A 14,256-nucleotide genomic window follows, 5' to 3' on the forward strand; every position below is an offset into this window, starting at 1 on the left:
CTTCTCAATACTCTGTAATGATCTATATGGGAAAAGTATCTAAAAAGGAGTGGATATATATGTGTGTATAACTGATTCACTTTGCCTCATTTAATCTTGAATTATACAGATAGGGACACTGAGAAATAAGAGATTGGGCTTTTATTTAAGAAAAAAAATAGTGTTCACTAGCCAGGAAGCCTCCAGTACATTTTCTGTCTGGGCAGGAACCAATCAACATGTGGCATTGGCCTGATTCCACCAGATGTGCTTACCCGGCAGAACAGGAAGCATTTGGGCAGGATAAGGGCAGTTCCTGACAAGTGCAGAATGACATTCATTGAGAGGCAAGTAGGGTTGATGCCTAAATATGGTTACTATTTTTTTAACATCTTTATTGGAGTATAATTGCTTTACAATGGTGTGTTAGTTTCTGCTTTATAACAAAGTGAATCAGCTATACGTATACATATATCCCCATATCCCCTCCCTCTTGTATTTCCCTCCCACCCTCCCTATCCCACCCCTCTAGGTGGTCACAAAGCACCAAGCTGATCTCCCTATGCTATGGGGCTGCTTCCCACTAGCTATTTGGTTTACATTTGGTAGTGTATATACAAGTCCATTCCACTCTCGCACTTCATCCCACCTTACCCTTCCCCCTCCCTGTGTCCTCAACTCTGCTCTCCACGTCTGTGTCTTTATTCCTGTCCTGCCCCTAGGTTCTTCAGAACCATTTTTTTCCTTTTTTTTTTTTTTTTAGATTCCATATATATGTGTTAGCATACGGTATTTGTCTTTCTCTTTCTGACTTACTTCACTCTGTATGACAGACTCTATGTCCATCCACCTCACAACAAATAACTCAATTTCATTTCTTTTTATGGCTGAGTAATATTCCATTGTATATATGTGTCACATCTTCTTTATCCACTCATCTGTCAATGGACACTTAGTTTGCTTTCATGTCCTGGCTGTTGTAAATAGAGCTGCAATGAACATTGTGGTACATGACTTTTTTTTTTTTTTAAGAATGATGACATTCCCTTTCTATTTTTATTTATTTATTTATTTATTTATTTAAACATTTTTATTGGAGTGTAATTGCTTTACAGTGGTGTGTTAGTTTCTGCTTTATAACAAAGTGAATCAGTTATACATATACATATATACCCGTATCTCTTCCTTCTTGCGTCTCCCTCCCCCCCACCCTCCCTATCCCACCCTTCTAGGTGGTCACAAAGCACAGAGCTGATCTTCCTGTGCTATGTGACTGCTTCCCACTAGCTATCTATTTTACATTTGGTAGTGTATATATGTCCATATATACACTACCACACTCTCACTTTGTCCCAGCTTACCCTTCCCCCTCCCCATGTCCTCAACTCCATTCTCTAGTAGGTCTATGTCTTTATTCCCTTCTTGCCCCTAGGTTCTTCATGACCATTTTTTTTTATTCCATATATATGTGTTAGCACACGGTATTTGTTTTTCTCTTTCCGACTTACTTCACTCTGTATGACAGACTCTAGGTCCATCCACCTCACTACAAATAACTCAATTTCATTTCTTTTTATGGCTGAGTAATATTCCATTGTATATATGTGCCACATCTTCTTTATCCATTCATCTGTCAGTGGACACTTAGGTTGCTTTCATGTCCTGGCTATCATAAACAGTGTTACAATGAACATTGGGGTACATGACTCTTTTTTTGTGTGTGGTACGTGGGCCTCTCACTGTTGTGGCCTCTCCCGTTGCGGAGCACAGGCTCCGGGTGCGCAAGCTCAGTGGCCATGGCTCACGGGCCCAGCCGCTCCGCAGCACGTGGGATCTTCCCAGACCGGGGCAAGAACCTGTGTCCCCTGCATTGGCAGGCAGACTCTCAACCACTGCGCCACTGGGGAAGCCCCATGACTCTTTTTGAATTATGGTTTTCTCAGGGTATATGCCCAGTAGTGGGATTGCTGGGTCATATGGTAGTTCTATTTTTAGTTTTTAAAGGAATCTCCATACTGTTCTCCATAGTGGCTGTATCAATTTACATTCCCACCAACAGTGCAAGAGGGTTCCCTTTTCTCCACACCCTCTCCAGCATTTATTGTTTGTAGATTTTTTGATGATGACCATTCTGACTGGTGTGAGGTGATACCTCATTGTAGTTTTGATTTGCATTTCTCTAATGATTAGTGATGTTGAGCATCCTTTCATGTGTTTGTTAGCAATCTGTATATCTTCTTTGGAGAAATGTCTACTTAGGTCTTCTGCCCATTTTTGGACTGGGTTTTTTGATTTTTTGATACTGAGCTGCATGAGCTGTTTGTAAATTTTGGAGATTAATCCTTTGTCAGTTGCTTCATTGGCAAATATTTTCTCCCATTCAGAGGGTTGTCTTTTCATCTAGTTTATGGTTTCTTTTGCTGTGCAAAAGCTTTTAAGTTTCATTAGGTCCCATTTGTTTATTTTTGGTTTTATTTCCATTTCTTTGGAGGTGGGTCAAAAAGGATCTTGCTGTGATTTATGTCATAGAGTGTTCTGCTTATGTTTTCCTCTAAGAGTTTTACAGTGTCTGGTCTTACATTTAGGTCTTTAATCCATTTTGAGTTTCTAAATATGGTTATTAAAGAGAAGTTCAGGGCCATGACGTCAGAAGATATCCAGCCAGTCTCCCAACATCCGGTTCCCCCCAAAGCTTGTCCACTCTAGCTGTGGGTGACTTAATCTCGCCATCAAGAAGTATTAATCATGGCTCACCTCAATAAGTTACCATTTGTTACTCCAGAATGATACGTGGCACACTACATGTTCAATACATGCTGTTTTCTTTTGCCCACTCCCCTTTTCACTGAATTTCCCTCCTCTTGTCTCCACATAACCACTCTCCTGTTCAATGAACTCACCATTGCTCTCTCCAAACAAGTGCCTCCTTCCAGTTTCAACAGTGGCCTCATCAACTCATCTGCTGGCCAAGCAAGAAGTCTCAATGTCACTGTCAACTCTTCCTCCTCTCCTCCATATTTCTATCTTGGCCCTAATTCCTGATGCTTTTCCAACCATCCTCTTTTCTCACCTGACCACCTCTGACTTACTTGGTCATCCAAAGAGCCTTCTTCTGGTTGTCCAACCACTAGTTTTGCCAGCACCAAAACAGCCCCTCACATCCTCTGTTATGGGCTGAATTATGGCCCCTCAAAACATGTTGAAGTCCTAATCCCCAATACTTGTAAATGTGGCCTTATTTGAAAATAGGGTCTTTGTAGATGATCAAGTTAAGATGAGGTCATTAGGGCAGGTCCTAATCCAATACAACTGCATCCTTATGAAAAGGGGGCAATTTGAACACAGAGTCAGAGACGGACACGGGAGAATGCCATGTGAAAATGCAGGCAGAGATGTGTCTATAAACCAAGGAACACCAAAGATTACCAGCAAACCACCAGAACCTAGGGGAAAGGCATGGAACAGATTCCCTCCCATATCTTCAGAAGGAACCAACTCTGCTGACACATTGATCTCAGACTTCTAGCCTCCAGGCGGTGAGATAAGTTTCTGTTGTTTAAGCCACCCAGTTTGTGGTACTTTATTACAGTAGCCCTAGTGAATTAACACTGTCTCCAAGGTTTTTTTCTAAACGCACATCTGATTATACCAATCTCTGCTTAAAGTCCTTCCACAATAATGAAAATTATGGGTTCTATTTATCAAGCACCTGCTGAGGGCACAGTGGTCCATCTCTACTGTATCTAATCCTTACAACATCCCTGGAAAGAGGAATTACGATTCCTGATTTTTCAGTTGAAGTAAAACGATCTTTTAAAAAGCTGTCACTTGGGACTTCCCTGGTGGTCCAATGGTTAAGACTTCACCTTCCAAGGCAGGGGGGTGTGGGTTCAATCCTTGGTCGGGGAGCTAAGATCCCACATGCCTCAGGGCCCAAAAACCAAAACATAAAATAGAAGCAATATTGTAACAAATTCAATAAAGACTTTAAAAATGGTCTACATCAAAAAAAATCTTAAAAAAAAAAAAAGCTGTCACTTGCCCAAGTTCCCAAAAGTAGTAAGCAGAAAAACTGAAGTTTGACTCTTGATCTCTTTGAGTCCCGAAGTTAAACTAGCATTGCAGGTTTCACTATAACAGGGCTCAGCAAACTTCTTTTGTAAAGGACCAGAGAGTAAATATGTTAGGCTTTGCAGGACATATGGTCTCTGTTGTGACCACTCAATACTGCCATCCATAGTGTGAAATCAGCCCTAGACTATACGTAAATGAATGGACATGAAAGTGTTTCAATAAACCTTTATTTACAAAAACAAGCTTCAGGTCAGATTTGGCCCTCTGGTCATAGTTTGCCAACCCTTGCCCTACAACATTGTCTTTAGGAGCTAATCCACGCGTCTTGATAAAGTAATCATTAATATTCATAGTGTGCTTGCTTTATGCCAGGAGCTGTTCATGTCTTAATTTATTTAAATTCCCACTACTATTATCTATACTTCAGAGGTAATGAACTTGCTAAGGTCACACAAATAGTGACAGAGCCAGGATTCAAATCTGGGCAGTCAAGCTCCAAAGCCCTCAGTCTCACTCATGATCCACAAGGGCCTTCACACCTCCCTGTGATCTACACAGCCCATCACATTCCTCCACCCTCCCCGTCCTTCCTCTCCAAACACCCTGTTCTTTCAGCCATACCACAGCTGAGACTGGGAAAAGGAGGCAGGAGACAGAGCGAGCCCCACCCACCTGCTCTGGAATGTACACTTGGCCAAGACCCTTTGTCCGTGGGATGGGAAGCCCAGAGCAGGGAGTGGGTACATACCTCCTGCACCTGGTTTGGGTGAGAATCTAGGGAGATGAAATACAATATCAAAGTAAAAGTACCAACAGTTTTTGGCAAAATGCCTAGGCTTGCTTTAAAGTGTTTAAGTAATTTACTCATTGATTCTTACCACTTTTCAATAGAATCTTATTATTTTTCAACAGAATCTCAGCTGGTGACACAGCTACTCGCCTCCCAGCTGCTAATGCTTACATTTCCTTTCCTAACAGACCCCAATTTTGTTTGCAGTGTCAGCTAGAGGTGACCAATGACGCATCAACAGAAGTCTGTTGGGGATATCCAGGGAAGTTTTGCTTTTCTGTCGTAAATAAGTGTGTCTTTTCCTGGTTGCTTTCTTCTTCTTTCTTCCTGGAATGCGGCCAAAGAACTAGTACCGTAAGTCTCCAACATATGAACCTTCAAGTTGCGAACTTCCAAAGACGCGAACGTGCATTCGCATGTCCAGTCACGTTAGTTAGTTCATGTGTCTGGTGTACATTGTCACGTGCGTGCATCCTCTACAAGTGGTTGTGCTTTTGCGTGCTTTACAGTAATATTTTTTGTGTTTGTTTTTTATGTATTATTTGTGTGAAAAGTATTATAAACCTATTACAATACAGTACTATATAGCCGATTGTGTTAGTTGGGTGCCTAGGCTAACTTTGCTGGACTTACGAATGCGCTCTCAGAGCAGAACTCGTTTGCATGTAAGGGACTTACTGTAGTAGAGCAGCCAGCAGCCATCTCACAACCACAAGGATGAAAGTTCTTTACCAAAGCTGGTAGAGAAAAAAGATAGATTCTTGGGCATCGATGGAATCGTGCAGCTTCCACACCCTGCTTCCCATTCCCTGTCTCCAAACTTTGGGTCGAGGGAGGAAAATCATCCCTCCTTTGGTTAAACCACTGTAGCTGGGTTTCTGCTACATGTAGACTTCCTAACAGAAAGACCTGGTCAGCACACAGGATGCATCCTCAGCAAAGAACACAATTTCTAGGATGTAGTAAGTAAGCTCTCACTTAGTGTTTGATGAATGAATCAATGAGTACATGACTGTATTAATAGAAGACAGAAGCACTAGACTACAGAGGTCAGTGCCCTAGATAAAAATAATATTTATAGCTACCACTCATTGCTCAGCACATACTACGTCTCCTGCATTCTTTCATGAATCCTCACAGCCCTCGAAGGCTGGTACTGCTGTTCCCATTTCACAGATGAGGAGCCAAAGCTGGAGGATGCTAGGCTGACCAGGGTATGGTGGGAATAGGATTTGAATCCAGATCTGGGTGATGCTGAAGCTTGTGTTCCTTCTCTCAGGCCAGGCTGCCATCATGATTATCTGCCCATAAGGCAGCTGGGCTAAGGCTAGTGGAAGATGAGAGAAATCTGAGGGAGAACCCAGGCCCTACACCACCGAGCTCTACAAGCACGGACACTTCTTTCCTCTGTGCCTCAGTTTCCTCTTATGGAAACAAGGTGACAATAGTCCCTTCCTCATTGGTGTGTTCTGTTAAATGTGACGTGCGTATGTAAGGTGTTTGGCAGAGTGCTGGTAAAGGCTCAAAAAATATTGCCCAGCAGCATTATTGTCATCATCCCCCCAAAAGCCCTGTAAGAATCTGTGACATGAATGTGGGCCAGCCCTGAATAAAAGGCTCCAGAGGAGGTGTCCAGGCGAGCTGGGCCTCGCAGCTGTCAGAGCCTGTGTGTTCTTTAACTTTGGAGACCTGGTCCAAGCTTCTCACTGCCTTCACCAGCATCCCCTTTTGAGCACAGATGCCCGTGAGATTTCTCTCCCTCCCTTGAAGTTCTGATAACTTGCTGACTTCATTGTCATTCCCAGCTGAGGGAGCGTCCCTTGGAGCCTGGAGGCTCTCCCCTTAATCCCATGCAGGTTTCAGATAATGCTCCGATGGGCGGACACCAGCTACTGTCTGGCTCCTGGCCGGCCCCGCCTCAGCACCAGGAGCCGCTGGGTGTTGGATGCGTCTGAGATGAGATGCGGGGGCGGATTTGAGTCTGAGATGCTAATCTGTCCAGCTGAAGGCTTCACATCTGCCTTGGCACACACACAGGCACAGGGGATCTGAAGAGTCAGTTACAGCTCCCAGCAGGTGGGGTGGAGTCCTGGGGCACTGAATACAGGTAGGGCCAGATGCCTACCCTAACAAAGCTGGCATGGCAAATCCCACTGATGCCTGGGGCCGCTCAGAGAGTCAGTGTGGGAAAGAATAGGGCAGGAAATTGCTGGATAAAGTAGGGTCTTTGCGATCAGATCTCTGTTTGAATGCCAGACCTTATGCTTATTCACTGTGTGACTTTTACTACATTACCGAACCTCTTTTAGATGCCGTTTTTTCATCTTCAAAGTGGGAAAAATAATAGTGCCCACTGTTGTTATGAGTCTTAGAGGAGATGATTCAGCAAAGCTCTCAGCACAGTCTTTGGAAAATTGTTAATGGTCGATAAATATTAGCTCTGATAATCACATAGCATGAAGTATACGTATTATGAAAGCACCAAACACTTCTGAACAACCAGTGACAAACTGCTGTGTGCTCTGAGAGTGATGCTGGATTGTGGCTGCACTTTATATTTTTTTGTTGTTGCTTATCTATGTCCTGTAAAAGTGTTAGGATGAATGGGCATAGTACTATATTGTGATAAGAACATATCCAGTTTTTAAAGTACAAGTTCAGTCAGTGCTTACTATCTCCTCAGTGCTGTTTATTGTTCTGAATAAATAAAATTATCCAACATGGTTCCTGCTTTCAAAGAGCTTTCAGTCTAACTGAGGAGACAGCATAAACGGAGATAAAAGTCATATAAAAATGTTAAAAGCCTATGATAAGGCACGTAGCTCCGTGCTAATGTGGGTGGATGGGACCATAATCCCTGGGATTATTGAGAAGAGAGAGGTATCCAGGAGGAGTGGAATGGATACCTAGGGTCTGGCTGGCCCCCTCCCAAGGGGCCTGAGATCATTAAAATTTGAGGTTGACAGGAAAAGGTGAGAAGTAATCCTTACATTGCATTTACTATGTGCCAGATACTCGTCAGGCACTGTACGTACGTTTTCACTTTCATCCACACAACAACCCTACGTGGTTGGTCATGTTATTATCCCCATTTTAAGGATGAACGAGTTGGGTACAGAGAAGTAAAGTAACTTACCACAAGTCACACAGCTAGTGGCAGAGCTGGATTTTGAGCTCAGACAGTCTCCTTCTCATAACTGCTCTTGACCATTCTCTTACACTTCCTTTCAGAAGAAAGGAAACCAGATTGTGTTAGTTGTGTATAAGTAACAGCAGATGCTATAATGAACAACCCCAAGTCTTCAGCAGCTTAACGCAACAGAAGTTTATCACCTGTCACGTAACAGTTCAACACAGGTGTTCAGCTAGCATCCTTCCACACAGTGATTCAGGGACCCAGACTCTTCCCATCTTGTGCCTCCATGATTCCCTAGGGCCATGAAGTCCTCTTATGGAGATCTCCTGGAGGGGCGTCTCTCCCTACAAAGGATTTTATGGCCAGGCCTGGAAGTGGCACCCCTCATTTCTACTATTATCTAGTATTCAGTCACACAGCCATTCCTAACTGCAAGGAAGGCCGGGAAATGTCATTTAGCCAGACACCTGGGGCAAACATGGATATTGATGAACACTCACAATCTCTGGCACACAAGACAAAACCCAAATCATTCATCCAAGTGTAAAAAAAATAGACTTAGCTCCAAAGGCCAACACCAAATGCACAGCTGTAGAATCCAGTATCCAAAGAGCAGCAACACCCTTGGTCCTAATTCTAGAAGATGGCTAAGAGTACCTGAGGGCCAGTTTCATAGCTAGCAACCCACAGCGGAAGCAGAAAACTCCAAGCATGACTAAGTGCTCAGAAGCACCATAAACAGAGGCTCTTCCTTCCCCTTGCTCCCCTGCAAAAACAAAACCCAAAACCAACCAGATGCAGCACGACCTCTGCCAGTGAGTCAGTGAGTCAGAGTCCCCCACATCTGGAGTCTGGAGGGACACCAGGATCTCGTCAAGATGCTTTATCTATAGAATAGGCTAGAACGTGGCTGGATTCATCATGGGGCTCAGGTCTGGAAGGAGTGACAAGAATGCCAGGCAGAGGGAACAAGATAAGGTCCTGTGACTGAATCATTGTAAGAGGTAGAGAGACAGGAAAGGGATGACGAGGAAAAGCAAAGAGAACTATCACCCAGTAGAGGTACATGCTCGCTGAGAAATCACCTCGGGCACAATGCAGGTTCTGAGCAAAAGAGCCTTGAGAAGGACTAGACACAGACACCCTGGAATCAGACCATCCAGAACTTCTCCCCATCTTGTATTCCACATCCTGGTGAGTTGCCTCACATCCAAGCTACTTGAGTCAGAAATGAATCAATATCATCACTAACCCTCCACTCAATCACCAAGCCCAGTGGATCCAAATTACCTCTGAAATCTCTCCATTCTGCCCATCCCCACATCCTTGCTGTAGTTCATACACCGCCCCCCACCCCCGCTTTCTCATCTGGGCTAATAGAGCTACAACTTGACTCCAGTTTTCCCTTCTTCCAATGTTCTTTTAGTCCAACAGATGTTTATTGAGCTTTGTAGCAGATACTAGATTTGCCCTCCAATATCTTTCCTCACCTTCTTCCTTACCACCTGAATCCCAGTTCATTCAGGAAAGTAATATGCACAGTTTAAAAAAAGAAAATCACACCTTCCCAGCCTTCTTTGCAACGAAAGGTAACTGTGTGACAGAGTTCTGGCCAATGAGAAGTAGGCAGATAGCTCTAGGGAGGGTTTCTTTCCTTGAATGGGAATAAAAGGCTTCCAAGGAAATACCTTTTTTCCATTTCCCCTGGTCTTTCCCTCTTCTTCCTGCCTCGAATGTGGATAGGATGCCTAGAGATGTAGCACTTTCTTCCAGCCACGAAGAAGAATGCCAGACGCTAAGGAGGGCGCAGCCGGGAGCTAGAGGGACCAGACCCTTGATGACTTTCTCAAGCAGCTGCACACACCTTGGGCTGCCTACTTCCAGATATTTGTTAGGTAGGTGTATTAGTTTCCTATTGCTGCTGTAACAAATGACCATGTGCTTAGTGACTTAACACAAATTTACTCTCTTATAGTTCTGAAGGCCAGAAGTTCAAAATTAGTCTCAAGGGGTAAAAGTCAAGGTGTTGGCAGAGCTGATTCCTCCTGCACCAAAGAAAGAATCCATTTCCTTGCCTTTTTCAGCTTCTAATGGCCACCTGGGTTCCTCGGCTCAAGGCCCATCCTCTCTCTGCAACATGCTTCACTCCAATCTCTGCCTCTGTCATCACACCATCTTCTTCCCTCAGACCCTTCTGGCTCTCTCTTTAAGGATCCTTGTGAGTATGAGGCCATGTCAGGATACACTGGGGACCTCAGGGTAATCCAGAATAACCTACCATCTCAAGATCCTTGATCACATCGGCAAAGTCCCTTTTGCCATTTAAGGGAACATATTGACAGGTTCCAGGGATTAGGATGAAGGCATCTTTGAGGGTCATCATTCAGTCTACCACAGTAGGAAAAATAAACTCCTTACTTGTGTAAACTATTGATATTATGTGACGATTGTTTGTTACTCACAGCTGAAGGCAGTCCAAGCCGATAGGTGCATCTCCTGGGTCCCAGGCACTGTGCTCGGTGCTGGAGATCCTCCAGCTGGAGAGTCTGTCATGCTGTGTTTGCAACTATTATTTGCTTATTTGACGGCCTTGGGAGGTCATGGACTCTGGAAGGCAGGAAGTGTGCAACTCACGCTTTTCTGTCTTCCCAGCAACAGTCAAGTGCCTGACACATCGTAGTGCTCAAAAATTGTTGGTTGAACTCAGCAACTGGGCGATCATGATTCGGCTGCCATTTCCTTCGCCAGAGTTAATTCTAGATCACCGAACAAATGCTAGATGAAAACAAAAGGGGCCGAGAGGGTCAGGGAGAGGGGCTAAAATAAATTAGTTTAGAAAGCCCGCACCTGCCTGCCTCTTAAAGTTTCAAAACTCTGAGATGCTTCATAATGAAGAAACCTGTTTAACTTTAGCTCAGCGTTTCCCAAATGTATTTGACCATGAGTTTCATTTTTCATGGAGTATGTGTTCATCTCCTATGGAAGCAGAGTTCTGTGGAACATCTTTTTTTTTTTTTTTTTTTTTTTTTGCGGTACACGGGGCCTCTCACTGTTGTGGCCTCTCCCGTTGCGGAACACAGGCTCCGGACGCGCAGGCTCAGCGGCCATGGCTCATGGGCCCAGCCGCTCCGCGGCATGTAGGATCTTCCCGGACTGGGGCACGAACCCGTGTCCCCTGCATCAGCAGACGGACTCTCAACCACTGCGCCACCAGGGAAGCCCTGGAACATCTTTTGAGAAACACTTCTCAACCCTTCCCAGGACTGGTTTGGGAACTAGGGTGGTCCAGGGCCCACAGGTGGACTCAGCAGTGGATCAGACCAAAAGTGCACCGAGGCTGCTAAACGGAGGTGCTGCCACTGTCGGGAAGGGCTTTGGGGTAGAGCTGGACCTCAAAGAGCGGTGACATTTGTCCTGGCAGAGGGGAAGGTGAAGTATTTTCTGCTTACCTCCAAAAGCTGCCTGGCTGGTTTCAAATGGCCCAGATTGAGAGTCAATGAGCAGAGAGGGACAGTGCCTTCAGGACCACCCAAAGGCGGTATCTTTCTTGCCCTGGCAGGGCTAGCTCCAGGTGTGCCCTGACCCCAAGCCAGCCGACCATTTCCCAGCCACCTCCAGCCAAATGGCAGCCAGAGTTTTAGGACCTGATTTCTTCCTCCACAGCAGCCAGCCTGGGCGGGGGCTTTCTGTGCTGTCCCAGGAACCCATGTGACCCTCCAGCCCCTCTGCATTCTGATTTTACTGCATCGAGAGGCACTGCTCCCTGTGCCCACTTAGCATTGACCTCAGGCTCAGAGGCGTTCCTCTCCCCTCCCACCCCAGCCCCAAACCTTCTGATCTCCTGTATTCATTATGGGACATGTGTCTAAGGAATGATGGACCTGAACATGATGTTGAAGATCCTCTGCTGTGTGGTTTTTCAAATCAAAATCTGCCGTTCAATTCGTACGATTTCAAGTTGAAATCTGGGAGTTCATCAGGGTTGAACAGGGACCCCGTCTTAGGGCAGCTTTTACGTTTTTCATAAAGGACTCATTTCAAGGAATTCATTTCTATTCCTTACAGATACATTTTTTTAAAGTTTTAAACCACATGATCTAGGTGAAGATCTAGGGAAAACTGAGGACCAGAGAAGGAAAGTAAGTGCCCAAGATTGCAAAGCAAACTAAAAGCACAGTTGGAAGGAGAATGCGGGTCCCTTGACTCCTAATTAAGTGTTGTTTCCATCACACTGTGCAGTTCCTATTATGCATGGCACCGGACCAGATTAGAGCATTTGAGTCAAAACCTTTATGAGATTTTTTTTTCTCCAAATTCCCAACAGTTACTAGAAACTGTGGTAGAAAACAGACTCTTAAAAATAAATTTGGGGCTTCCCTGGTGGCGCAGTGGTTGAGAGTCCACCTGCCAATGCAGGGGACACGGGTTCATGCCCCGGTCCGGGAGGATCCCACATGCCGCGGAGCGGCTAGGCCCGTGGGCCATGGCCGCTGAGCCTGTGCATCTGGAGCCGGTGCTCCACAGCGGGAGATGCCACAACAGTGAGAGGTCCGCGTACTGCAAAAAAAAAAAAAAAAAATTTGGGCTAGTATTATAAGAAGCATGATTCTTAAAGGGCACGGCCAGGGACTGCATTTGGTAGTTAACTACTCCACTATTGCACCTCTTTTGAAGGTTCCACAGGCTATAAAATGGATTTGCATGGAGTGGTCTCCTTACCTCCCCCAACCCTCCCAAACCCTATCCACTCTCTTCTCATCAACTTCCTGGTTATTTTTAGTGACACCACTCTTGCTAAGGAGAGGAGAGTATTTTTAATGCTGCACAGGCTTAGAATAGCCATGTACTTAAACCATCCAAAATAATGAAGTGCAACCCACCCCACAAAGAGTAGGTCTCAGCCCAGTCTACTTCCTGACCCAACCCCTCTCCCCCACCCACTACTCAGCCCAGGACCAAACAACACAAAGGACTCTACTTTGCAGAAAACATGTTAAAGAGAATAAATATCTATAGGAAGTTTAAAGCACAGCGATGCTAAATTTGCCAGTTTGAGGATTTGTGTCAGAAAAGATTGTATGAAATTTAAATAGATAACAGGACCCACCCATCAAGTTGAATGGAACATAAGTTTTTCCTGTTTCTTCACTCCCCCCTTCTCCTCTTGATGACTCTCTTATATAGGGTACAATTAACCACTTACTTTCAGGGAATTATGCTCTCTGGGAGCCTGGAATTATGACCATAACACAAAATGAAGAGCTGAAGCTCAGAATGGTTAAGTAACTTGCCCTACGTCACACAGCGAGGAAGTGGTGGAGCCTGATTTCAGACCCAGGTTTCAGATTCCAGTGCTCGTGTATTGTCTTCTAGGGCCTTCACCTCTGTGACATGTCATATTAACAACACAGCTGACATTTATTGAAGTCTTGCTATGTGCTGGGCACTGTGCAAACCTGCTGCCCTTGAAGAATTACTGAGATAAACCCTCTGCCCTGAGAAACAAGAGTGGCTTTTAGATTTTTAACCTACCTCTGTCCTCTAGTTGAGACAGGAAAAAAATTATCCATCTCCAGAACTTATAACTGAATGGGATAAGACCCAGATAACTAACTGACTGATCATCTTTGCAATCCAACACCTTGCATCTGATGGAGAGAGAGACATGATCCTCTTAACTTTTCAGATGTCTCTCTGCATTGTCACCTCCTATGCTCTTGCCAGGTCACAGAAATAAATAACAATGTCACCTTGATATTGCCCACCTGAATATCAGATGTGGACGGCATCCTAGAAAACACCTGTGGCAATCAGACACACCAGATGCTTTAGGAAGTTTCCAGACTTGGTATCTGTCCTGTCTTCCCCCTAAGTAGCTTGTCAAACCCTGTGGTTACCATATATAAAGCCCACAGACCTGCCCAAATAGTTAACATGAACCTCGTGTCACCAAAGCCCAGAGTTTCAGTATGAGCTTCAGCCGGGATGGCTTGTCCCTGGAATGGCTTTAATTTACAACCGTTTCAGAGGGGCCAGTTTGCAAGTTGCGGTCCACGATCTCAGAGACAGGCGTGAGTCCTGTCGCAGTTTAACAGGTTGGTTTCGGGAATCCAAGATCCCGAAGACTGAAGTGTCATCTGTGTTTTGTAGGCAAATATCTACTTAATCACTACTCCATTGCCTGAGGAGAGAATCATAACCTATGCAAGCGTTCTAAAGGAATTTGGTTTCCCAGCTGGCAATAAATATCACATGTTTCCAAGCTGGGCATGTTTAG

General features: G+C 44.8%; 1 long non-coding RNA gene across 3 annotated transcripts in view; it reads right to left on the reverse strand.

Annotated features, from left to right (window-relative positions):
• Positions 1-14,256, reverse strand: part of LOC309812712 — a 48,340-nt gene that overhangs the window by 4,861 nt on the left and 29,223 nt on the right. For all 3 annotated transcript variants that reach the window (XR_014295383.1, XR_014295384.1, XR_014295385.1), the window contains 2 exons: positions 10,442-10,754; positions 7,980-8,067 (listed from right to left, as the gene is read on the reverse strand). This is a non-coding gene — a long non-coding RNA (uncharacterized lncRNA). The remainder of the gene's footprint in view (positions 1-7,979; positions 8,068-10,441; positions 10,755-14,256) is intronic.

The sequence above is a fragment of the Mesoplodon mirus genome (assembly GCF_964341445.2).
Source record: "Mesoplodon mirus genome assembly, chromosome: 11".
NCBI classification, from domain to species: domain Eukaryota; kingdom Metazoa; phylum Chordata; class Mammalia; order Artiodactyla; family Ziphiidae; genus Mesoplodon; species Mesoplodon mirus.